This window comes from Tinamus guttatus, unplaced genomic scaffold, assembly GCF_059628265.1.
Source record: "Tinamus guttatus ecotype Peru unplaced genomic scaffold, ASM5962826v1 Tinamus_guttatus_pri_ptg000133l, whole genome shotgun sequence".
Classification (NCBI taxonomy): Eukaryota; Metazoa; Chordata; class Aves; order Tinamiformes; family Tinamidae; genus Tinamus; species Tinamus guttatus.
In genome coordinates this window covers 1,919,106-1,944,834 of record NW_028288667.1, presented here as the reverse complement: position 1 = coordinate 1,944,834, position 25,729 = coordinate 1,919,106, and the positions used below count along the sequence as shown (strand labels likewise).

Here is a 25,729-nt window from a genome sequence, read left to right as displayed (position 1 = left end):
TTAGCCTTCTTGGTTTGAGAAATTGGTAGAATGGCTATCTATATCTCAAGGGAAAAAAAAAATTCTTCTCATCTTCTTCTTTATATTCTATCAAAGAAGATAAAACCAAAACAGAAAGCCAGCCAGAAGTGCAAAATACTATGTCAAAGATATTCAATATATTATTATTTCATTTTATAAAGAATTATGTACAGTTGGTTTCTGTGGCATAAAAAAAAAAAAAAAAAAAAACCTGTTTCTCCAGCGTTGAGCTACTGTATGTTCCAAATTGATAAATTCCCTATTTGAGGGAATAATTCTGTGAGGTATATCAGGACAGAAAAACACACCCAAACACACATATATGCCCTGTATGAATGGTCCCAGTAACAGATTCAGTCTGTACAGTAAAAGTTGCCTAAGAAAGAGGATGATATTAAAAAAAAAAATCACGGTTTTAAGCAATTGAAAAAAAATTCTACCATTTAGAAAGATAGCTTAATGATGCTTCCCAAATTTAAAAAGAGTATTTGCTTACAGTACTGAGAAAGTAAAGACTACTATAGAAATCAACTCCGCTCACGCATTCTGGTATCTTTTTCAGTTAAGTAATGAAAATAATGGTTTCATTTAGGAAAATAAAAATACAACACACCAAGTGATACACACTGATAAGACTTCAGAAGAAATTCCTCTTCAAGCTCATTTTATACAAGATCATTAGCAATGTACTTGACTGCAGTAGTTGAGAAGAAAGCAATGACTCAAATGCAGCAGCACCACCTCTGTGGTGTCAGAATTAGGCCTGATGTCTCCTTCATCCTTTAAATTAAGCCTAGTTCCACATGCCTGGTTATGATACCCATCGCTACATACTTGCAAAATGCCTGGGTAAACCTTTAAATGTTATTCTTTCCAGTCTTTTTTTTTTTTTTTTAATAAGAAAGGAAAGAAAAAAAAAAAGAACTCATCTCAAATTCTTTAATATTTACCCATTTGATTAAAGAGAAACAGAAGTGTTTCTCGTAACAAATTATGTTTGTTAACACCTGCTAAGGGGTAACTCACTTGGACAAGATCATTTGAGTTAGTTTTTACAATGGCAGTTGGGCCTTCTCTCCTTGCCCCTTTTTAAGTACCTAATTGTCAAATCTACTGAGATTGACCCAAATAAGATTTCTTACACAAATCTCATTACCCCTACTTAAAGGATATAAATACTACAAGACTTGTGGCAGAATTTGGGCTTAGATGTGCTGAGATGTACGTATGAAAGACCAAAAACCATTCGAGCACTTGTGCTGCCTGTGATAGCTTTTAAAGGGTGGAAATGGCCTGGACTGCCTTACTTCTCTCTTCCATCTTTCCCACCCTTCTTAACACCCAGTTGTGTTAATATTAGTTGCCAAAACTATGTTTGACAAAAACTCTATGCAAAGTAGATCAGTCATCTGCATAATTCCTCCATTTCAGTACAGCAGCTTGCACCAACAGATACAAGCAGCATTTTAATGGTTATGCCTTTCCATAGCGCTCAGAAGGGATTTAATCATAGGGGTGGGCTCTGCAGAGACAAAAGACTTGAGGCCCTATTTGAGACTTGCGCAGGGTCTGGACAAAGCACTGGCACTCGCAAGAGCAGAAATAAGAAACTATCCGGGCCAGGCACTTGCAAGCGGCCGTGGGGAGGTAGCCAAGGAGTATAGCTCAGCCCACAGACTGATCGTGTCAGCCAGCAAAAGCTGTGCTACTTGAGGGTGTACGAGGTGAGGATCTCTGCCAATTTTCTTCGAGTGAGGCTTAGCTACAAAGATAACACGATCTGTAGGCAACATAAGGTTTTCAGGAGAGGAAACTTCAGACAAATCTGCGCTTGTCTGAGTGCTATGCACTCTTTATTGCAAAGGGGTTTCACACTGTTTATGGTTCCTTCTAACTACTTACAGTTCATTCAATCTATTTATCCCCAAATGAAAGATATATAAATGCCAGAGCTTTTCAGGTAAATCTTGGTAAACAGGTCAAGGGTTGCTTTTTAAAGCAACCTAAAGAACTTCCCAAGCGTCATCTAAATCAGATGTCCTGATTTCCTATTTTGACTTAGTTATTTCAGGTTTGGAGTAGAAGACCATCTTGCGCATCTGTATTTTTCACCCAATCATGAAAACATTGAGATGGCTGTATTTAATTATCTATATCAAGAAAAACAAACATCTCCATGTCTCCTTAAAAGGAGGACTCAAGGTTTGAAGACAATTTACATCTTTAAGATAAATTCCTACTTGTTAATTGTAAAGGACTTCTCAAAGACACTAGGTATTCTCTTGCTGCCCACACTTGCTGAAGAATCACATTACTACTACTTTTTGTCTACATATTTGCCCATCTCAGAACCCTTCCTTAATTTTAAGGGAAATAGCTTTTTTTTTTCCCCAACAGAACTGTAAATACCAGTGAACAGCATTAATACTAATCTCTTGTGACCAGACTCACAGTAATTCTAGCAGCGGTCAACAGGAACCCACGTGAGAGCACATGCATCAGAAACACATTCGGAATAACCAAACCGGCCTATTGTATGGACTTCTAAAGGCTTATTAAAAACTTCAGAGCATAAATCGAGAAGTTTCACACTTCAAATACTCGTTCAAGCTGCTCAGCCTTACAAAGAGTTGGCTTTTCCCAACAACCCATACAACGAAAGAACTTCAGAACCAAGAACACAATCCTTGCAATTATCTTGTGGAAGCAGTCACTTATTTGAGGACTTATGCTGCAGAAAAATTTTACAAATTTCTCTCTTCTTTTGTCAAGCAGCAAGCACCCCCAGTGACAATGAACTTTTCCAGGTGTCAGTTGCTTACAGAGTAAATGTAGCTTAGCCACAAATCTTAGCTGCATTTAGCCAAGTAAACAAAACAACCTTTGAATTTGCTTCCAAAAAACTGTACCCAAAGTTTGAGAGTTATAGATACTCTACTCAACAGCTTTCCAGATTTAATTTTGGCATTTTATCATTAAATTTCATAAAGAACACTACAAAATATCTTCAGCTGTCTCTCAGGCAGTCCCAGAGTATCATTAAGCAACTTCTGGAAAAACATCTTTACCCCTAAGCAATTTGTTCTGTTCACACATTTAAGCTTAGATGCATTGTATTCTGTTGCTTTCGCAACACAGTTTCTTTCACATTTCTTTTAAATAGCAATCTTTCCACCGACTTCCTCAAGTACCTTCTTCCCCATAGAGAAGGATTCTGTTTTTCCTGTGTTGTTTTGTGATGTAGACATCAAAATTGTGCTTTAAAATGTTTCTGCCTCCCCCCACTTAACCATGTGTACAACTATGCAGTTTTCAGGAACACTCTGGAAATGAGAAAAACTTGGCTAGCAGCTTTTAAAACAGATAGAAGTTTCCCCTTGTGTAATGGATGTTCTTAATCCCACGTGTCCACATATAGATCAAGACGGAATCATTCCCACAAAAAAAGGCTTTCATGCCTTACAACCCGATTTCTGTGATTTTGGAGGGGTGAATCTAGGTTATTTGTGATTTGGATATCTAGGCAGCATATTTTTCTTCCAGGCAAACAAGAAAGGATGATACTGCCAGCATATCCACACCAGATCAGTAAAGAAGAAAAGCTGAAGCTCTCTGCATTTATGCAATATTTGGACCAGCTGCACATAGATAATTAAACAGCCTTGCAAAACCTCTACAGCTTCAGTTTTCTCAGATTTAGAAGTCTTTCATAAATTAGTCAAGTTCTGCAGATAAGTGATATTACTTGCATTGAGAAGCAAATAAAAGGCACGAGTGATAGCCAGAAAGTAGATAAGAAAGAAGAAAAAGAACACAGGAAAAGAAAAATGAAGGAAGACAACTGCTACTAGACAACTTGTACTCCTAATGATGGTGGGAGGGGAAGTAGTGTTACATTCTCAAATTCGCAGAGATCCTCCTGCAGCTATTGCTCAGGAGGCAACACAATGCTAGACAATTAAATCTCTGTTTTGAGCAATAGATTCTCAGCAGTTTCCTACTTCTAAAGTATTTCCTGAAGTCAGAATAGCCAAATAAACTCAGACAAACCTGGTGGGGTGGGAGACAGACATACACACATGCAAAAAAAAAGGAGCTGAGATAAAGCAGCAGGATGCCCAGGAGAGAACCTCAGTGCAAACTACAGTATGCTCGATACCCCAACAGCTGTCCAACAAGTAGCTAAATCAGCTTCTTTCCTGAAAACACCATAAATAGCTCTCAAGAGTTGGTGTTCAGGGAATAAAGTGTTGTGCAAGTTGTGCGGGAGACCTCTTGAGTTAGTAGCTCCTTCACCATTCGCAGCGCCCACACAGCAGGAGTCTCACACAAGGCAGGATGTTTCCCATACAAACAAGTCATCCTCCTACCTCTCCTCCCTTTCACTTCAGACCCCTTAGCACAGCAATGAAGATCTTCCCCAGACCATCTTGGAGTCCTCCTTGTAGAAGGGATAAAGGAGGTTTCAGTACAAAGCATGTACTGCAAAGGCTCTTCTGAAGGGACAGAGAGAAGTTAACTAAATAACTAAAGTTCAGTCCAGCATCTCCCCATTCAAAAATGATGACAGATCCCATTCTTATTAGCAAGCCAAACATGCAACAAAAGCCCCCCACAATTTAATTTGACATAAAATATTGCAGGTTGTAACACTGTAAAATGTTTTATGTTGTAACAATTGCATATATGGGGAAGGAGAGGGGGGAGAAAACACAGTACTAAGTGCTTTATGCTTTAATTGCTGCTTAACACCTTGAAACAGGTAGAAAGGATAAGGATGAAGTCAAAAAGAGCTGCCACCACTGTGAAATGTAGGCTCAGAAGTGGCTCATGTGAAAAACCTTATCTGCAATCAGTCCTAAAAGAAATGTCACATGAAGATCTTGTCAGTTTTCTGGTGAAAATCCTATTCCTAAAAGGATTAATGGGTAACCGAAATATCAGCCACTAATCTCCAAAAGTTTAAGCACAGCACTCCAGAAATCCCTACACCAATTGCTAACTAAGAGAAATTAGGTCAGAATCCAAATCAGATCACACTGGAGTAACATCAATCTTCTTATTTCAGTGCTGTCACATTTTAAATCTTTCATACAGTTTCCATGTAAATTATTAAAAGCAAAAGAGGTCTTTGCTTGAAAGAGACTACCCCAAAGTGACATTCCAGTTTATTGCTACAGTCTTAACAAGACATTTGAAAAAGTTTACCTTCAGACCTTAAGATGCACATCTTAACGTACTTCTGCAAAAAAGCAACTAAGATCTACAAGACCACTTGAGGGTTTCCATAAAATCATCCAGACTCAAGTAGCAGCGTTTCTAACGGTGCAATCTGACAATACAATTTCTTAACCAGTTTCCATGCCTTACTCTCAATATCTAACACACTTGCACTCTAACCCAACAACTCTAGTAAAAAAAAAAAGAGAAGTTGCTCCCATTTTCATTCTGTGCATCTGCCATCTTGCAGTGAACTCTACTTTTTACTGAGATCTAGTCTTTATTTTGACTCTGCCACTGGCTTGCTGCATAGCTTGAAGGAGTTGCATCTTGCTTCCCTACACAAAATAAATAGCACGTTAACATCCCTAAGTCTTGGGAATCCATTGATGCTAAGCCATATATAGAAAATCACTGATATCTGTAAGTCTGTCAGGACCAGAGCTTGTATTACTGTCCAGAAATCTGGACCCTTCATTTCTTAAAATAAATCAGCAGGAAGTTTGATACGCAAAGACCTCACCTATTCAGCTTAACTGGAATTTACCAGCAACACACATACTGTACAAAATCTTCAAGTGTCACTTATCAACTGATATATTGTCCCTTTATTACCAATCTGCTACTATAAAGCATTGAGACCTTTCATTACGCTACTGATAGGATCACTTCCTCTACTATAACACAGGCTATTTTTCACAATGGCAACAGTCTTCCAAGATGCAGACTACAGTGTCTTACCTCCAGGTAAAATATGTGAGGAAATTACAATAATTCATTTCTGAAAGTTGTCAGCTCCAAAGCTGCTCAGCTGACTCTGCAATAGACTGAAAGAATACAAAAAGATTGAATGAAGGCTTCTCAGTGACTCTGTGTTCCTACAAGTGGCACGGACTTAATTTCCATTTTGACCATTATATTTGTTGCTTTTAAACTCTGTATAGTACACTGAGTGACACTGCTGACAAGGCCAGGCAGGGCCCAGAAAAAAGTGCCACCTACAGCTTTTATTTAGAGACTGTCTCTTTCCGTAATGAGCAGCAGTATCGTGTCCATGTCCTGCAACATCTTCTACTGTAACTGTAACATCCACTTTATCTGCAAACTTGTCACCAAAACCAAGCCAGCTGTATAACCACCGACACACTCATTTTATATAAAGTAATTTTATAGTGACATTTATGAGCTGTAACGAACTACTTGAATCAGTGGCATAAACCTACTTAACACATAATGAACTAGAGGGCAAAATGAGTGCTTTGACTGCTAAGTAATTAAACAATGCTCTAACTTTTGGCTATTTAGCATTAACCTCTTTCACTAAATAACACTAAAAACATCATCTCTTTTTTGTTATATAACAAGTTTCTGTCTATCCCCAGGTTACAATATCAGAGGTCTACAGACTAGCAGTGCCTTTGGGACATTTACTGCCTCTGGATTGAGAAAATACAGAACATACCATGAGAAAAACCAAATAAAACCTTCACACCTCACGCAAAACTGCAGCCCACAATGATTTAATCACCAGCCATTGCTACCATCTTTGCTAGCAGACATGAACTCACCTTGCTCAGGTGCTGAGTCCAACAGAAACTAAACAGCGTTGTCAGCCTAAACTGGAACATTAACAAATGCTCTGCAAACTCAGAGTGCCACCAACAAGGTCCCTCTTTTCTTGTTTGGGTCAAGATTTATTGCACAAGTCACCTTGAATGGTGCCTGGTTAGGCTTTTTGTTTGGTTTTATTCTGCTTTTATGTCCACTGCAGATAACACCATAATGGCTCTGTGCAGCAGGGATAAAGTACAAACACAGTTAATCTCAGCATGGAGGTAAGTCACAACGAAGAGCTGCGGCAGACCCAACTTGCACAGCCTGCCAGGGAAAACGGCTACAAGAACGTGCCCCTAGCAAGAGGAACTGATGGAAAGTTTCCCCAGGACCATTAAACCAATCAACTGTCTTGCTGCTGCAGCTGTAGAGACAATTCCTGCTTTACCTTCCTCCTGTCCTAATAAACCAAAGGGAAAAGTTCCATAGAAAGAATTAAACTGATCTCTCCCACTTCCTCCCAGCAGCAAATTACTCATAAAAACTCAGATAACTATAAAAGCCATCAAAAAGAGAAAGGCAGGAATAAGATTAAATAAACCTGGTAATCTGCCCCAAATGCAGGCAGGCAATTGAGCTTGTTATTCCACGGCTGATTTCCATATAAACCTGACTGCAATAATTTTATGCTACAATCTAAGTCTTAAGAGCAAGTTTTTCAGAGCTGCATTTCCAAATGTTCACTTTCTAAGGCAGGAAAAGCAAGCAGCCCAGAGCTCCGGCTGAAATGTAACTGCCTCTAGGAATCATCTAACCTTTATTCACTGTTGAAAGCTTGACCCAAACTGCTAATGCTAATCATGTTGCTAAGCACTAGGTCTCCATGACTTGCTTAACTCCCCATTTTGAAACAGTTTTGAAGACTGATGCTTCTCTTCAAAAACAAAACAAAACAAAAAAGGGCAGAAACCTATTCTAAAATTGACTTTTCATAGGCCTCTTCATTTAAGCTCCAGAACAGTCCAGAAAATTGTATTTCACTCCTGTTATCCTAGAGCTACTATGTACGGGGTTATCCTAGGAAAAAGCACCGCCAGTGACAACAGTTGAGCGGGATTAACACTAAAACCAACCTAGTATTTCTTTGCTAGTTCTATCTTACTGTTAGGACTCAAAATCTTGTTTCTAACCTTAGTGTCAGAATTATCTTTTGATACAGAAGCCACAGAAGTTAGTTACTGTAACTGTGAAGCACTACTTAGACCTTTGCAGTTCTACATGGTAAAATATGAACAAAAACATAGTCATCTTATAAAGTACAGATGTTCTCCAGTAAGATGTCAACCAAGCCAACTTATAAGGCCCTTTTAATCAGTATGTGTCAGCACACTCTGGACACTGAACACACTGAAGACATGTTAATGGCTGTGTACCAACCCTGCTTCAAAGAAAAACATTGTATAAATCCTAACTTCTAATCTATGTCTGAGAGGGGCAAGAAAAGAAAATATATGTATCTATTTTCTGCCAAGGGCAAACATATCAAGAGTTCTAAAATATTTGCAGTCATTTCTGTTCTTCTTAGCGGAATATACTCTAAAGCATAGTCAGCAAAAAATCCCCTAAGAACTGAGGAATCAAAGGGAGCTTTCAAAACAGTGATATATGATTTATGAAGAAAAGGAAGGCACAGAGAAGGTAAAAGTTGGCAGAATATCAAAATCTTTAGATTCAAATCGGGAGATATATTCCCTTCATCTTCTTCAATCTCCATCTCAAATGGGGAATAATTTGTAACATATTTTGCATCTGCAGTATTTTTCTTCCAGAACAATCATTTAAAAATGGAAGCTCAGCAGCAGAAGAATATTCTGCTGGATGGGACCTTCTGTAAAGAAACTGCACTGGATAGCCACTTCCTAGAAAAGTGGAGTGTTTTCTGCCACATAAATTAACTGTGATTTACCGAACCCTTTAAGTATGTAACCTAATATATTTGTTCCAAAATAAAGCTAGTAAGTAGTTAAGACACACATTTGTTGCTATACTCAAAATTAAGATCCAAAACAAAGCTTTTTGGTAACCAAAACACTAGTAGGGGGTTCTTGATATATTTCTTTTAAGTTTATCATAATGTTCCATAAAAATAGAATTTGGAACTACCTAGGTTAGAATCTGATGAATTGTAAATAAAGATCACAACTGCTTATATTTTAGCTGAAGTGCTTATGCTGGAAAGAAGTATACATCCACCATCTGGCACACAGTAATTATAGAAATTAAAACTTCATTTCTATGGCCTGTCTTTAACAATTTTTACGGATACAATAATACTTGATCTTCTTAGGGAACATAATCCAGAATCATGCTGTTAAATGACCACAGGACTATACATACTGGATGGCGTAAGCAGTTTAAGCAGCTGGAGCAGCTGGAATTAAAAAAAAAAAAAAAAAAAAAAAAAAAAAAACCCACACACTTGCTCCCTAGTAATAACAGAAACTGTTTCTGTAGTTTTACGTCATGCCACTAAATTTAATCCACAGCCAAGGCAAGTTAATTTCACACCTGCTGAGTGATATCCTAATGGATGGACCACAGCAGGTCATAATTTTTCTTGCTTTTGATTAATTTCCACATTCACTAGAGACTGGATACAGACCTTGGAGTTTGGACGTCTTGAGTGCAAGGCTTAATTCCCATAAAGGACTGGCTCAGTTTCTGCCTGCATGCCAAAGCACAAGGAGCCCAGACGTGACACAAGAGAAAGGCGGCTTCGATTGGCCTGGTGCTGGACCCAGTCACACCTGTAACAAAGTCTGTCTCACCCAGCAGATCTCCAAGGAACTTCAGTGCATTCTTTCTAAGAATAGCTGCACAACTCAAGGGTTACATATTCATCCCTTGCAAGTCCCTCACTCTCACTCCAGCCTTTCTACTCGATGAGCCAAACCAAGAGACCCCTCCATGACCTGGGTGCAGATCATTAGAACAGCAGAAACCTCTTTCTTACATTAGTCGCCTTCTTGACCGGTGATCCAGGTTGACTAACAGATGGGTAAGGTTTATATCAGAGCTGGCACAAATAAAAAGGAGAAGCTAGATCTTTTCATAAGGAAGAGCCGTTTAACCAAGCACCTCTTTTCCCTTTACAGAGTGATTCCAAGTAAGAGCTTAAAAAAACCTCATCCTACATATTGCCTCCGGAGGGACCTGATCTTCCTAAACTGCAGTCATTCTGCTCCCATCCATTCTTCTCCCTTTCCTGCCACTCCCCAATAATCTACAACCCAGCTGACATTAAGCAGTCACCAGAGCTTGCAACTCCTTCAGTTTCCTCTGGTTATGTGTTATCAGAAATCACACTGAACAGGTGACTGATGTACGGCCTAAATTTCCAAGTATAATAGGTTGAGGTCAGGAAGACGTGACCTCTTTGGGATTTATCTGGGCCAGCAGGAGCTGCTGCTATATTCTCTCCAAACCGAAGTCAGAGCCTTCTTGCATCTGCCCATGGAATTAGCCTGAATAAACACTCTCTAGACATTTCAGTCAAAACAAGACAAGACAAGAAGCTATTTACTACTTAAACTACAAAGTTACTCCATCTACTTTAATTAGAATAGTTCAGACAGTCGCTATCCTGCCCCCTCCACCAAGAGGGCAGGAATCTTTTCTGCTATAATTCTGATGTTCCCTTCTGGCCCTTGCTACCAAGTGGTGATGAAGGGCTCTCCATAAAGCCCTGTTCACTCGATACATGATGTCGTGGCTACCTGCTTATTTGCCTACATGTATTTTGCAGTACAAAGAGACAATTTTTACTGTCAACTCCTATAAAGGATTTAAGTGTAGGATGAAGTAGAACGTGGATTAAGAGGATTTAACTGCTGAACAAAAAGTCACTGTAAATTATCTCAATCCTCAGAGGTTGTAAACTAGATTTTTTTGGGCACAGCTTCCAGTGCCAGCAACAGATTATGCCAATTCTGACAGAGTCAAAGCAAGCAGTGCAAAAAAAAAAGCTACGGTTTGAACATGATTGACTTTTCAGTCCTTTTCCCAATTACTCAAAACATAGCACAAAAGAGACTTTCAAAAATACCTGCAAGTTTCCAGTGCCTGCATTTTTTGACATCTAGGTGCACTCTCCTTTGTACCTCTCAACCCTAAGGGCTGCAATAGAAGCTGTCCTCTTTCTGCTTCAGATCTCTCTGTTTCTCTAGCCATTATCTCCCAGATCTCCTCCTCTTTTGGGGCACACAGTTCATCTCCTTCCTCAGCTTGGCCTTCTTCAGATGCTTTAGCTAGCACCTGAATGCATGGGGATATAAAATAAGAAAGTTCAAAGCCACAAAAATATAAGAAAAAGCCACATGTGAAGACTGTGGCCTTCAGAAACCACTGTCACCTTACTCTCCTTCCCCGAAAAGCTGAAACTTTAAAAAGAAAAGAAATTTCATCTTCCTACATATTACAAGCTAAAAGTCAAGAGAATCCCAACTTGTAGAGTCAGGCAGAGCTGCTTTCTCCTCTTCACACAAAGAAATAAAAAAAGATTTTCTATAAGTGCACAGACTGAAGTTTACAAAAATCTCTTTAGAGCACTTTGCAAATATAAACCAAAGACCAATAAAGAATGAATTTAAATTAATGTTTTTATACAATCATTATGTACATAGCCATGTATCTGGCAGAATTTCTCAAAAGAAAGCTAAAAAAAAAAATGATTAGCACTGAAGCAACATGATGGAGAATAAAGTGGACAAGTGATATATTTAGTCTCGTCCTATCTTTATCCCTAGAGGAAAGTGTTCTTCCTAGTGTGGGAAGGGGAGGAAGAAATACCTTATTTGGTCTGTTTAAAATAAATAAATAAATAAATAAGCAAGCACCTAGGAAATGAAGACATGTTTTTTCCCTCACCCTGATGACCTGCTTATATAACCATAAAATGAGATTATATTTGCCTTGCCATGGATTTAAGCTTATATTTTTCAAGTTGAATGACAGAAGGTCCGTTTGTTCTCCTGCCCCTAATGGTTTCTGAATTTACTCTGTTTAAATAATTCTGTCCTTCTCCATCTTTTCAAATCAATTTATACTGCTTGAGAAGAAGTTGGTGAGGTAATTTTGTTTTTCCCTGAACTGCAGAAGGACTGTCTAATCCCAATCCAGTTGTTACCCTGCCTTTTGATTTCCACCAGAGTGGGAATTCTATCATGCCTGCTCTTTGGCACGTTCTCTAGTGGGCAGTTTGAGCTCCCCTCAGCTTTGAGAACACAAGTCATTCTTAGAAAACACTTATAAACTAAAGCATTTTCATCAAATGAAATATCCAAAAAATGAACAAAAGTGGATCCACTTCAGTAATTAGTATTCTCTGTACATTAAGGGCACATTAAGACAATTTTTAGCAACTGATACTGCAACAGAAAGCAGTTATTACAAATGGAAAGAAAGAGAATGACGAACAGGTCCCTCTTAGCAGAAAAATCTTATAGTTTACCAGGTAGGGAGGCATTAAGCTGCTGCATGCTCTACCTAATGTTTACTTAGAAGAAGAGCTAAGAAATCTGATGTCAAAGATGCAAATACGATGGCATTACTTCTGTTAGCTGATTTTCTTCTACATCTCCAGAGCAGGCTCAGTGTCCATTCTCCGAGTCCGCTGGGGATTTACACTGCACCTAACAGTACACACCAGTAGTGCCTTCCTAGAACCAAGTTAACATTAGGCAGGTAAAGGCAGAGGCTCTGAAATAAACCCACAATCCTGAAGACAAAAACACTCATCTCTGTGTGCACCCACACACATAAACATCCACCTTTCAGACAAGCCTTTTGAAAATCGTTACAACCTTTGCAGCAGTTTCCTAAAGGCACAGGCAAAGTGGCCAGGAGGATCTATGGTTCAAAAGAGAATGCAAGTGGTCTTGAAACAGTATCACAGTAGTAGCAGAAGTAGCAGAAACGAGCCACTATGCTGACACTAGAGCAGGTGGATAGATTTCTTCACCACTTAGTCATACCGAGTGATTAGAAAGAGACAAACAGAGACAGATTTTCTAATATTATGAAAATACTAGTTCCTTTCTACTGGCTGAGGAAGTATGTTGGCAAATAGATTTTTAGGAGATGGGCTGATACAATAAGTCTTTTTTGTCTTGGTTTTAACCCCATTACTGGGATAAACAGATTTATGTTTTTAGCAGTCAGAATTTGACAGACATCCTGCAGATAACTGTTTAAGGAATATTTTTTTCATCACATTTGGTAGCATCTAGAGTAGTCCATTCACTTTGAAAGCTCCAACCAACCACCAACACAGTCTCTTCTATCACTATCACTCAGGCTGCTGGCTTATATCCACATTCTGCCTCAGAAAGCATGAATACGGTGTTTGAGCCATGTGGAGGCAGAGAATAGCAGAATCTCTAAATAGAGGGGAAAAAACCAAACAAACAAACAAACCACATCATCATTCACTTGAGTTCATTAGGTCTGCTCCTTAAGAGAAGGACTACTCTTCCTTCTATGGGAAATACTAATAGTCCCATGAAATAATACATTTACTCAATGTTTTCTTTTATATTTCATGTGTATTTCATGTTCCTTCCTACAGCAATGGACCACTCCATAGCTTCCAAGCTCTAAGTTAGGTTGCTGTTACAACAGTGGGACTCCTGCAGTCTAGATCTGACACATGACTTAAGTTTTGTTAAATCTGAGGAATGTTTTGGAAATCCATCTGTACACTCTCAAAACACCTACTTAATTCCAAAGCTATATATGGCTTTTTAATGGCTTTCATCAATTTTCCAAATCTGAGTAAAATTCTGATCTTCCAAATAGCCAAGCAAGCAAACTACATTTCCCATCAGTAAAGTTTCATTTAACCCCTTACTTCTCTCCTAGCAAATTGTTCCTCCTCTCCTTCCTTTGCCTGCTTTAGCTGAAAGAGAGCTCTGCTTGCCCAGGTAATGGCTCCTTAATAACAACTTAGCAAAACAAAGTGAAAAATCAGAAGGTCTTCTCTCTGTCATCCTGTATCATTCTTTAGCATTGGAAGGATATTTGTTCTCTTAAAAGAAAGAAACACTATTGTTTTAGGGCAGTAAGTATCACTAGGCACCTAAAATCTGCCTGTAATGAAAAGTGAATCACTCCAAAGAGTAATGAAAAAAAACCTAACAAAGGGAAACTTAAATAAAACAAGTTAGTAGATTTACACAATTTTAAAGTATAAATTTTAAAAGACAATATTTCAAAAGTTATCTAAACTCAGATTTATATAAGGTGCTCTGCTCGGTTTTCTTTTAACAGGCTGCCATGACAACACAATCTGACACTTTCTGCTTAATGTTTCTCATCCGCTTATCCTTATGACTCTTCTTGGTGAAAGGGCAGTCTCAGTAGAGATGCTAATACAAACATCTAGAATAATAAAGTCCAACATGTTACTGCAACAGCAGAAATCTGTAAGTCAGTTCCGATATCAATAACCTATATAAAAAACCTGCAGGAACACAGAAACTCCAGCACACTCACTGGTCCCTCCCCCTTGAAACACATTCAAAGCTTGGGCAGAGAGAGAGATCCTGAAAGAAAATTGCCTCGGTCATTGCAGACAGTGGCTTGAGGTCAGCTGTAAAAGCCACATTGCAAAAAGGCAGAGAGCTGCTGTGGTAACAAGCAAGTAGATGCAAAAATCAATTGGCCTTTGGAAGGTTTGGAAGTCTTGCTTGAAATGAAATGTTTTGAGAAGTGGTTGGTGAGCGGTCCAAGAGAAAGGTTTGAGTTCACCTCAGATGTATTATTTATTAGCTGATCACAACAGAGAGCCATGAGAGCTACACAAACCCCATTCACAGAGTTCATTAACTTCTACTTAATTTTACAGAAAACCAAATTATTCTATCCAGGTTTGTCTGCCAGGGATGTGAGCAAGCTGTTTTTCTGTGTTCGAATTTGAGAAGTCAATGAGTTCAATAAATAAGAGTATTTTCTAAGTTGTTTATTAAAGAAAGATTATGCAAACATGGGAAAACACTTCAAAAGTCCATTTTGGGGTATGGGAAGAAATACATAAGGTGAAGCGTAGATGTAGTGTGTGTGAGAAACAAGATTTCAATACATATGGTGAAGCTTTACCCTTAAACACAAGAAGAAAGCAAACTGAGAAAAAAAAAAAAAAGCCATTCAGAACCTGGATTTAGAAACAGATTTTGCTGCGTGCGGAGCACAAAGAACCACCAAACTACTTTTCAGACATATCTAAAATCCAGTTTGACTAAAAGCAGCATGACCATTTTTACCTACCACTGAAAAAAAGGCTGAATTTGGACACATCTGCTGAATAAGAGACTTTATTCACTGAAGGCTTTGCACTTAGTCTAGCAGAAGGCTGCTACCAGTAGAGGAAGCTGCCAGGCTGAGCAGAGCAGCAGATGCATATGCTGCCCACGTACCTCCTGAAGGCCAAATGAAGAGGGAGAACAACACAGCCACTTCAGTCTTTTAGGATGCAGAACAGGAGGAGGCAGTAGTAATGGCAGTAATTAAGTAGTGGTGACAAAGAAAACATGCTTCAAATTACAACAGATGTAATCAAAATGGGGGAGGCGGGAGACGCATCAAAGCCAAAAAGGAAAAGGAGATATGAAAACTGTTACCCATGTTCTGGAGAATTTCTAACACTTCTCCCAATTATTATTTACTATATTTTTCCAATGAGTTTTACAGTTCAAACAGTGACCTGAAATGAGATTTTAAAGGTTTTTTTGTCCTTTTCCACAAGGAAAGATGGAAGTGCCATAACAGTAACTGGACAACTGTCAGCAGCGCACCCGATCACATGAACTAAACAAAAATATACCACCTCAAAACAAAAAAAACACACTAATAATATTTGTCAGGTTTGCACCTCCATTTGTCAAATGGAAGGAATACAGAACTGGTTCCTATTAAATACAGTAAAAAATAATCAAAACTTTTTATTCTTGCATTTTTGTGGACAAGGCACACACACTCTTACTCTGAACATAGGCTAGATTCGCAGTACCATGGAGAAGTTGGAAACTAAGCACTGTAAGGTTCCTAGAATGATTTCTACCAAGTTACGATAGTACTTTATTTAAGATGTTGCTGATGCTATTTAAAGAATCAAGTGTGTGGCATCTTTACAAATATTCTGTAGCTTGAAAAAGGGCAAGAATGTACCTTTATTAAAAGAAATCTCTTTTCATAATATACTCTGTGCTATTGATTTTGAGCATGTATGAGTTGTATTTCAGGCATTTTATACAGCGATAATGATATTCTTTTTTAATTATAGAGAGTGCAAATTTTCAGTATTTTCACCATAATAAGGAACTGAGTCTTCTAAAAGAGATTGATGTTTTAACACTTTGAATTAGGAGAATCAGCACTGCCACTGAAAGTAGCAGGTTTATGGCTTTCTACGTCCTTCTCCAGCTTATACAGTTAAAACTGAAGACAAGGAGGGAACTGTTACCTTTTGAAACATGACTGGCCAAAGCCCAGAAAGCCATTGACAGCCGTATCAGTTCTCAGTCAGCTCACTGCACTGCTGCACAAATGCCTGCTAACACGGGAAAGATTGGAATGTGGGCACAAACTACTCAGTTGCAGTCTTAAAGTTTGATGGAAACCAGGCAAACCAATGACATTGCTATGTAAAAGTACCAGGGAACTCTGGTGTTGATCTTCAGATCCTTGGAGCACACAGATCATGAGTACAAAAAGAAAAAAAAAAAAAAAAGATATGAATAATAAAAGGGAGTGCTAAAATCTCTGTGTTGCACACAGCATCTGAACATGATATTCTGAAGCACCAAATTATCAATAGGACAACAGATTTCAAGTGTGCCACATCCAACAAGAACAATTGCTCAAGGCAGGTTCTACCCTTGAGCAAGAACAACAATCAGGTCTTAGAATAGAGGTCAAAAAAAAATTTCTGGCAGAATAGAGCGCAAATGGCAGGCAGAGACCACAGGAAAAAAAAAAAAACACACCCAACAACAACAACAACACACCAAAAAACACACCCGCATTGCTCTAATACATGGGACACAGGAAACTTGTATTTCAAAAACAGAAAGAAAACCACATCATCTCCTCAAAATGAAAAATTAACATTCACTGGATCTCCACCTAACCTTTCCTTTCAGATATAAAAAATGCATTTGTTTGTCGAACACTTTTTGCTATATGTTAATTGCAATAGTATCTTTTCCAGACTTTTTTTTTTCTTTAAAAGGTACCTGTTTATGTTTTTTGCTTTCCTCCATTTAAATGGCTCACTGTTTTCTTTGCGCTAGACATAGCCATATGCATGCCAATATCTCAGTATGCAAGAAAGTGTTCTTAGATGTGTTTTAAGTAGTTTAATCAATACTGGCATTCTTCTGTAACATTACACAGCACATAAACTATGCAACCAGGACAATGTGCAAGCCACTATGCCAGGCAATGAATCAAGGTACGAGAACTTTAATAGAAGCCGAATGGGAACTAAACCTGTTACAAGTCTTTGCCCAATATCAGCCACTACAGCCCTCGAAGGAAAATTTAAGAGCGCACTGGGGGCTCATTGTACTAGTTTCCATATACAAAACCAGAGGTTTCAATAGCATTTAGTCAGAAAGAGCTCAAGTGAACTGCAACGTGGCTATTTGCATCAGCACAGAACTTTACCCACTGCACTTAAACTCTTGTTACAAGAATTCATTCCTTTTATTATAGGCCCATTGCTCATGGGATCCCTGTTGGTAACACACCACATTATAACAACTGCTCATTCGCTGCCATTCAGCAGCCAGCTTGGATAAATTAGCAAATTAAACTTCCCAGCTTGAAGGGGGAAAGTGCAACTTTCACAGAACATTACCTCAACTAACAGTAAGTGGCAAGTACAGTGAAATCCAGTGGATCTGAATCAGTTTCCAGACTGAAATTTTCTTGCTCCCTTAACATATTTTGGTGAGAACTTTGGTAAGATAGATGAGGTGAAAGCTACGGTAACCTCTTCCTCAAAGGAACCATAGTAAGCGCTATAGTGTTACCAATCCAGGAACAAAATTGATTCACTCAATATTCAAACAAGGATGTAAGCTGAAATCAATACACTTCCCTAGAAATCTCATATCACTGAGGTCTAGATTCAAACTGTAGCAAACAATTATACAACAGTGTCATTTCTTACACATGACATTGGATAATCAGAAAAGCAGAACTTTAGACTCTTTTTAAAGTATGACTGCCAAACTAGTGAAAAAAAAAAGGAAGAGCATTTAAAAGAGATTTCTAGATTACCATCCTAGCTACCTAAAACTACAGTTCATATTTCTCTGTCAAGAGAAGCTACAATATAAAGACAGAGAAAAGATTACTTCTAGAACTGATTTACAAATAAATATAACCAGTACCCAAGATAAAAATGCTTATTAGAAACATGCATATAATTATTTTAAAGTATAACCATAACATAGCAGTTTAATTTGATTAGAGGCTTTTAAATAGAGACTAATGATTTCACAGTAACTGATTTTATCTACACTAAAATAGCTGTTAGCATTACTGGAAAAAAAAAACCATGGGAGAATTTTAGCACTGTAGTTCTGCTTGCTTTATTTTAGTCTACAAATAGAAAAGTATAACTAGATAGACATTAAACAGTGAAAATACATTGCACCATGTTGTTGTAAGACAACTAAGAAACTGTACTCATGAAGGTGTTAAGAAACTGATTGGAATAACATAGCTTTAATAACTTGATCAAATATTCTATATAATCTAAATTGGAGTTTGAGTGGTAAAGATTGAGAAATAGGTGTCTTTTTTCCCTTCCATATGCATGGAGCTATACATCCTCCTCCTGTTCTGTTGGATCAGAAACAAATACTGATTTCGCTGACAAAATCATACCAAAATACAGAAGGAGTAAAAATTCTTAATGTTTTTCTCTCAGATTTTAATTAACTAATTTGGTTTTACATCTGGTTACAGTTAGTGCCCAATTTCCAAATTTAATTTGACTTTCATACAAACAGTCTGAGCTCTTCAAAAACCCTTCTTGGACAAGTTATTTCACTCACTCCTCCAAATATTCTTTCAGATTCTTTCCTGATCTCTCTGTAGATTTTGATAATCCTGGCAATAGAAAGAATTTTAGCATTTCTCGTCTTGAAGCCCATCCATATACAGGAATTTCAAAAGCAGAGTTCTTAGAGGCTTTTGTGGTATTTCCTGGGTAAGTTAGGGTTTTTTTATTATTAGTTTTACTTTGTATTATTTTTTACATTCCAGTAAGCAGATAGGAAAGTTTGTATCCACATACAACTGTATTTGTAGTTCATCAAATTTGTGCAAATGTTTCTATGTTAAGTTTATCACAGTTCTTTCCTGGACATGAAACACACGTCTATGTAGTTTCTTTTTTAGGGAGAAATTCCAGGATTAGATAAACAAAAAGACACAATATAACTCTGTTTCCTTTCAGGTAAAGGGAGGAGGAGACAATTTTAATGTGCAATTCATATTGAAAGCAAGACAGGGAAAACAAAACAAAAATCTTCTGAGAATCTCAGGCTGACCAAGACCGGAAACAGCTGTTCACTTGATTCTTTTAAGTAGATTTGACATTTTCTATACTTATTGGCATCTGAAGTATTAAAAAAGAAACTAGTTTTGACTGAATCTAGTCAAAAGTGGGCAGTTCACACTCACACGATAACCGAGCTACCCCAAAGTTCCAGTTTTCAGCACTAACTCCTGTAACTCTTACTTTAGGTGATATTTCTTTTAGGCAAAAATGGTCTTCGCTGTTTCTGTGTATTGAAACAATGTGAGACTTTCACTCCCCACTTAGGTCATGTAAATGGTTTCATTCAATATTCAATACCATCATGTTACAATGTGTTCTCATAAGAATGAATGAATGGATAGACAAATAAATAACTCCAACCCTGCAAAACTACCACATTATAAACATTTCTGATGTTTATTCTAGTCTTTCATAAGCTTTTTTAAAAACATAACCAATTGGCATGTCTGATAGAGAGGCCTAATATCACAGCATAAAACTTGAAGATTTAACTTAAAGCATTTTCAACCTTTCTAGTCAACTATGCACAACACGGTACAGGAATATTATAAACTTAGTGATGAAGTCATTGTGTGCACTGTCTTTGTACAGGACCTATTAAGGCATGAGAGACTTGTGGAAGTATTTAAAATCTCATTTGGAAATAGAACTGATCCATTCAGAGGTTTTAGCTGTGAATGCCATTCTGAAAAGGATCGGTTTCACAGAACGAAGGAGTCCAACTCCAACTCAAGTACCATATACACAAGGTTTAATATGACTTTTGTCATGTAACATTTCAGATAGACGATCTTCAATCAAAACATATGGCTGTTTTCCATAAAAAGTCATTGCTAACAGTAGAGGAAACATAAAATTAGTCATCTGCGGTCCTTAGTATGTGAAATTATCTTCCACATTTCATGTGCATATTACAATCACCCTCTTCAGACTTCAAGGGAAGCTTCAAAAAAAAAGCACTAAACCAGTTAAGGGTCATTGGCATTTTCATCCATCAACCATATTTGTGGTGAAAAAGAAGAGAGGAACAGAGTATCCTTTTGATAGAGTATCAAACTGGACACCACAAGGGAAAAGCTGGGAAAGAGAGGAGGAAGAGGCCGTATTTTGAAACTATCAGACCTATTGGCCTAGTGACTATACACAGATACTTTTGTACAAACAAGGATCTCACGCAACTATGTGTTACTCCATTTTAGTCACAGATACTATAGACAAGAGAACTATCACATAATTCGGTGGAACCCAAACTTTCAGTATCTTGAGAGGTCACAAGTCCCATAGGACCTCCAGATAAAAAAAATAAAATAAAACTTTTGGCAGGAATGATCATGCCGAATGACAATTTGATTAATAGTTATCTGAAGATGCTTTGATATGATTGTGCTTTGAGATCCTAATATACATAAAACCTACCTGTTTCTTAGGGAAGGGTGCAGTACAACCAGAGTAGACCTTAACAGTAGGAATCAGCAATAAGCTTCATTACCTAATTCTAACAGGAGTGAAGAAAAGGTTTTAATTGTAAAACTGCTCCAGGGAAATGTAACCAGAAGAAATACACCCTATGTCAAAAATTTATACACACAGAAATCTGGCAAACTATGTTGCCCATGAATGACAACTGATAACAGCATTTTTTTTTCTTTCTTTCTTTCTTTTTTTTTTAAGCAGTATGAATCCTTTTCTTTCTTACACAAAGAAAAAAATAAAGGAAAAAAAGAAAAACCAACATTTCTAGAGTCACAGAAAAAAACAGTCTGGCTGTTACTTGTAAGTTATGAAAACTCTTTTGTCTACAGGACAACTAGCGCAACAGACGCTGGTGATAATTTTCAGTTGCCGGCTTTCATCCGAAGGAACAGAGCAGTCAGATCATTGTCAGTAGGTTAGGCTAATAATCAAGGTTAAACAGCTTGGAATGCCTGTGAGATGCATGAAGAAATACGCTTAGCTAATAGGAATAACAGGCGTTTACGAGATTCATCATATTAAGAAGGGCCAAGTTCACAGCATTCTTAGCTCATGCAAACCATAATTATAAATCAAATGAGTCACATCATTGACATAAACTTTCCTCACAGAAAGACTTTGCTACTTAGACTATACTAGGACAAAAGGAATCCCTGTCCCCCAAGCTAATTTTCTCTCCTGTATTCTTTCTCTGCAGTGTCTCCCTAGCTCATAAGCATTCATAACCATATAGAAAATGCCATAAACTTAAGAGGAGCCCCTCAAAAGAGCTCCATCCTGGCTTGAGCAAATGCATAGACCTCAGGCTTCAAGGAGTCACCCAGGCAAGAACAAGGCAAGAACAAAACCCCACAAGCTCATCACGAGCCAGCATCATTATTCCAACTTGAATAGAAGAATGAGGCTATCCACCCTGAACAAATTTTGGACCAGCACAAAAAGCAGCTGCCTCGCATCTAAGTGATGCGTCATCATTTCAATGTCACTCGTTCTCCATAATGACATTGGCTCTTCCTCAAATAATGCCCGATAAAGCATTTATCTCTACATCCAGCTAACATTAGCTTGTATAAAACTTTAAACACTTCTCTTTGTAGCCATGAATTGCAGTACCAGCTATAAACACACATGAGCAAACAAGCAACTAACAAAAAGACTGTGTCACAAGCGATGGAAACAAGACCATTACCAATACAAGATGTGAATGATGACAATAATTCCTCACACAAGTCAGAGGCCATGGTCTAATTCTAGACTCTTCCAAAATGAAAATAAGACCCAGATACTGCAGCATTTGCAGCTCTAGTGGTGTATGCTAGCAATGGGAGTCTAAACAGGAAAATAAGAGGGTTTGCATGCACAGGTATGCATACATGCAAGCATATAATAATAATAAAAATATTCTGAAATATGGAGAACAAAGGGGTTTTTGTTAAGTACATATAAAGTGCATGTTATATGGAATGCTAACAGATGCTAACTCCACAAAAGTAAAGACGAATATAGGATGGCATTGTATCACTCTAATCATTTAACTGATTTTTAAAATGGAAGATACTATAATACTAAAACTGCTTGATTCTAGAGCAAGCTTCCCCTTGCTAGACTCCCCAGCTGATGAGCTCTGTGCAGCACATTCATTTCTTCAACAGATGCTTCTGCTGATCATTACTAAGTTGTCCCTCCTGGTTTCCAAACGGGTGGGAGCAGTGCAAACTAGTCCTACAGATGCCTTGGGAATAACGCACACAAACAAGAACAGCCTCAGAACCTGGCTTTTTTGATATTCATTACACTAGATTTCTTTCCACTATTTGTTTAATGGCCTAAGCACATACTAAATTAGACAATCTGTCAGCAAATAGCTTTTAAGTAATGTTTGCCAGTGCATCTCCCATATTGCTGTTTTTTTCATAGGAATAAAACTGAGCCAAATCTCCCATTCTCTTATGAAGCATTAAGTCTTCTTTAGAATTCAAACTGCTCAAAATATGAACATTGTATTCACAAAAGCCTTCAGAACGCCTACCACACAGCTAATAATCAAGTTGTTATATCACTGAAGGACATTTTGTGCCAACTACTCCTAGTGTTGGCTCTAAAATTTTAAGAAAATGTGAGGAGGAAAACTGCACATCAAGCTATTTTAATAAAAACACAAGAGCAGACCTGTTGGTTGACAGCAGCACACAGTGCCATAAAGATAACCTCACAAACTTCATTAAAAAAAAAATATCAAACTTGAAGGGAAATGTGTGGTACTAATAAAATTCTATATATTGCTTGAAGTGTAGAAGTCAATGGTTTAAAGATTCCCCCCACCACCCTCAAATCTGGGGAAGAGAATGAAAAAGAAGCTGGGTGCAAGGGGATGACTTAAGACCTTACATTCACTGTCTTTATTCTGAGGAAGTATACGTATGAGAAATTCAGGGCACCTCATTACTTTGCCAGATTCTACTTTATGAAGCAGATTAAGGATTTTAGATAATTTGCACACAGCACTGCTAACAGCTTCCTAAGTTTTGGGCAGTTCACTTGCAGGAGCTTAAAACAACCAGATCCTCTTAAACCAAGGGTCAGCCACTTTGCTGTCAGTCCATGCTGTGTGAGAGTTCTCCTGGGCAGCATGATGGATTTATTACACAGAAAAGGGAAAAATGTGTATTCTTATCTAACCCTTATTCCACTCAGATGAAGAAAACCATATTTCACAAGAGCAACAGAAAGCAACCTGTATACATCAAACTATGAAGAGCAGAATCTTCCTCTTAATATTTAAGGCACTGTTCCATGGGCCACCTCCAGATTAAATTATTCCCTGCATTATCCCATGTAAAGAGCAGGAAGCAGTACTACACACTACCTTATACATGATTTTTTTTAAAAAAGTATTTTTATACATAATAAAAATCATCAGGAAAAGAGATGTGTTTTTTTCCTCCTACTATTAGGCTGAGTATAGCCACCTGTAACTCTTGTCAGCTATCACCTTGCAGTAAGCAGTTTCTCACAAAGAACAGCCAGAGTCTTTATGCAAAGATGAAGAAAGAAAAAAGTAAATCACCCATTTGTAATAACTTGGGCTCAGTGTCCCCAGGCAAAATATTTTCAATTATAAATAACAAGAACTAACAGGTTCTTCCATTTCGAATGAAGTTTTTGGTCGTTTCTGCAATAGCAGAATATTCTGAATGGAGAAACAAGGCGATCTCCTTCATTTCAGAGTAAAGACATATCCCTCCGCAAACAAGTTCAAACACTGAGCTCCAGTAGATATAATAAGAGACAAGTCCTGCTCCCTATCTGTGGCAAGAAAACACAGGGCTCTTTGCAGAGATAAAGCACTTAAAGGCACTTAATCAGTATTCACTCCTATACTTTAAAGTATGAACTATGATGCTGAAAAAACTACCGTGCTATTTGGGGGAGAGGGAATGGCAAGTGACAGAGCTTGGAGGGTAAATATCCATGTACGCTCAAATACCTGACTCTCAAAGTGAACCTTTGCTTAAGGGTTATGCTGTTCTCAAAGGAGATTGATGCAATATCAAGGTCTAATGCAACCATCAGCTCTCCAAAGTTTAGTAGCTGTCAGAAACACGGCAGGCACTCCAGGGATCAGATTCGCGGTGCATCGCGACTGGAAGAGGTGGCACCTACGCTGGTAACGACCAGGAAAGACTCGACTCGACCCTTCGTTTGTCTCCCGCTCCATGCACCCCAAAGCAAGCACACCTTAGCCGCAATAAATAAATAAATAAATAAATAAATAAATAAATAAATAAATCCCAAGGCCACCTAGAGAAGGGGCCCCCGGGTCCTTACATAAATCCAGACGCCAGGGAGCATCGGCTGAAGCGCTGCTGCCGCGTCGCAGGTGTCGCTCCTCAGCCGGCGCAGCGGGCGGGCGCGGGACACACAGAGCAAGGGAGGAGGCTCCCCGCCCGCCCGCGCGTCTCCCGCGGGGGCGGCAAGGTCGTTACACAAGGTGACGGCGGCACCAACGGCCGCCGCAGCGCTCCTTACACGCCCCCCCCCCACTCCCCCCGCCTGCCCCACCCAGCGCGGGGAGACCCCCCCGCAACGGCCCCACGGAGGCGGGGGGGGAGCCGCCGCCGCCTCCCCACGGCCTCGGGGGGTAACGGTCGTTTTGGGTGCGGGTAACGGTCGCTCGTGGGGAGTAACGGTCGCTACCGAAGGGGAGTGGGGGTGTCGCCGCCGTCGCCGCCCTCACCTCCTCCGGCGCGGCCGGCGCGCCGCGCCCGCAGGAGCGCATCGCCCATGGTCCCTCGGCGGGGCTGAGGGGCGGCCGCCGCGCCCGCCGCGAGGGCCGGGCCGCCTGGGGGCGGGCGGGCGGGCGCGCGCAGGGAGCGTCCGCAAAGTGCCCGGCCAGGCCGCCGCGGCGGCCCGTGCGCAAACGCCGCGGCGGGAGCGCGCGCAGCGGCCGCCGCTGCCCGGCCGGAAGCGCGGGGACGAGTAAGGGAGCGTGTGCAAAGTGCGAGCCGGCTGCGCGGCGCGTGCGCGCGCGGGCTGCGGGGGGGGGGGGGGGGGGAGCGCGCGCGCAGGCGTTGGGGCGGCGCGCGCCAGCGGCGGGAAACGCGCCCCCCCCCCCCCCCCCCCCCCCCGTAACGTACCCAACGGCCGCTCCCCCCACACCTGCCCCACCGCGGCCACCGCCTCGGCTCAGGCCCCGAGCCGCATCTTTTGTTTGCCCTAGGTGGGTTCCTTCTATCACCTAGCGTTTGTTCTTATTTCTTTAAGCCCTACACACAGGTATTTTTGCGTGGAGTTGCGGTACATTCGAGTTTCCTAGGTTGTCTTGGAAAA

General features: G+C 39.4%; 1 protein-coding gene across 1 annotated transcript in view; it reads right to left on the bottom strand.

Annotated features, from left to right (window-relative positions):
• The window catches only part of MGAT5 (alpha-1,6-mannosylglycoprotein 6-beta-N-acetylglucosaminyltransferase), a 105,528-nt gene extending 80,303 nt beyond the window's left edge, over positions 1-25,225 (bottom strand). Inside the window, exon 1 of the mRNA XM_088521763.1 lies at positions 25,137-25,225. The gene's annotated coding sequence lies outside the window, so the exon portion shown is untranslated. The remainder of the gene's footprint in view (positions 1-25,136) is intronic.
• Between the last annotated feature and the right edge of the window lie 504 nt (positions 25,226-25,729).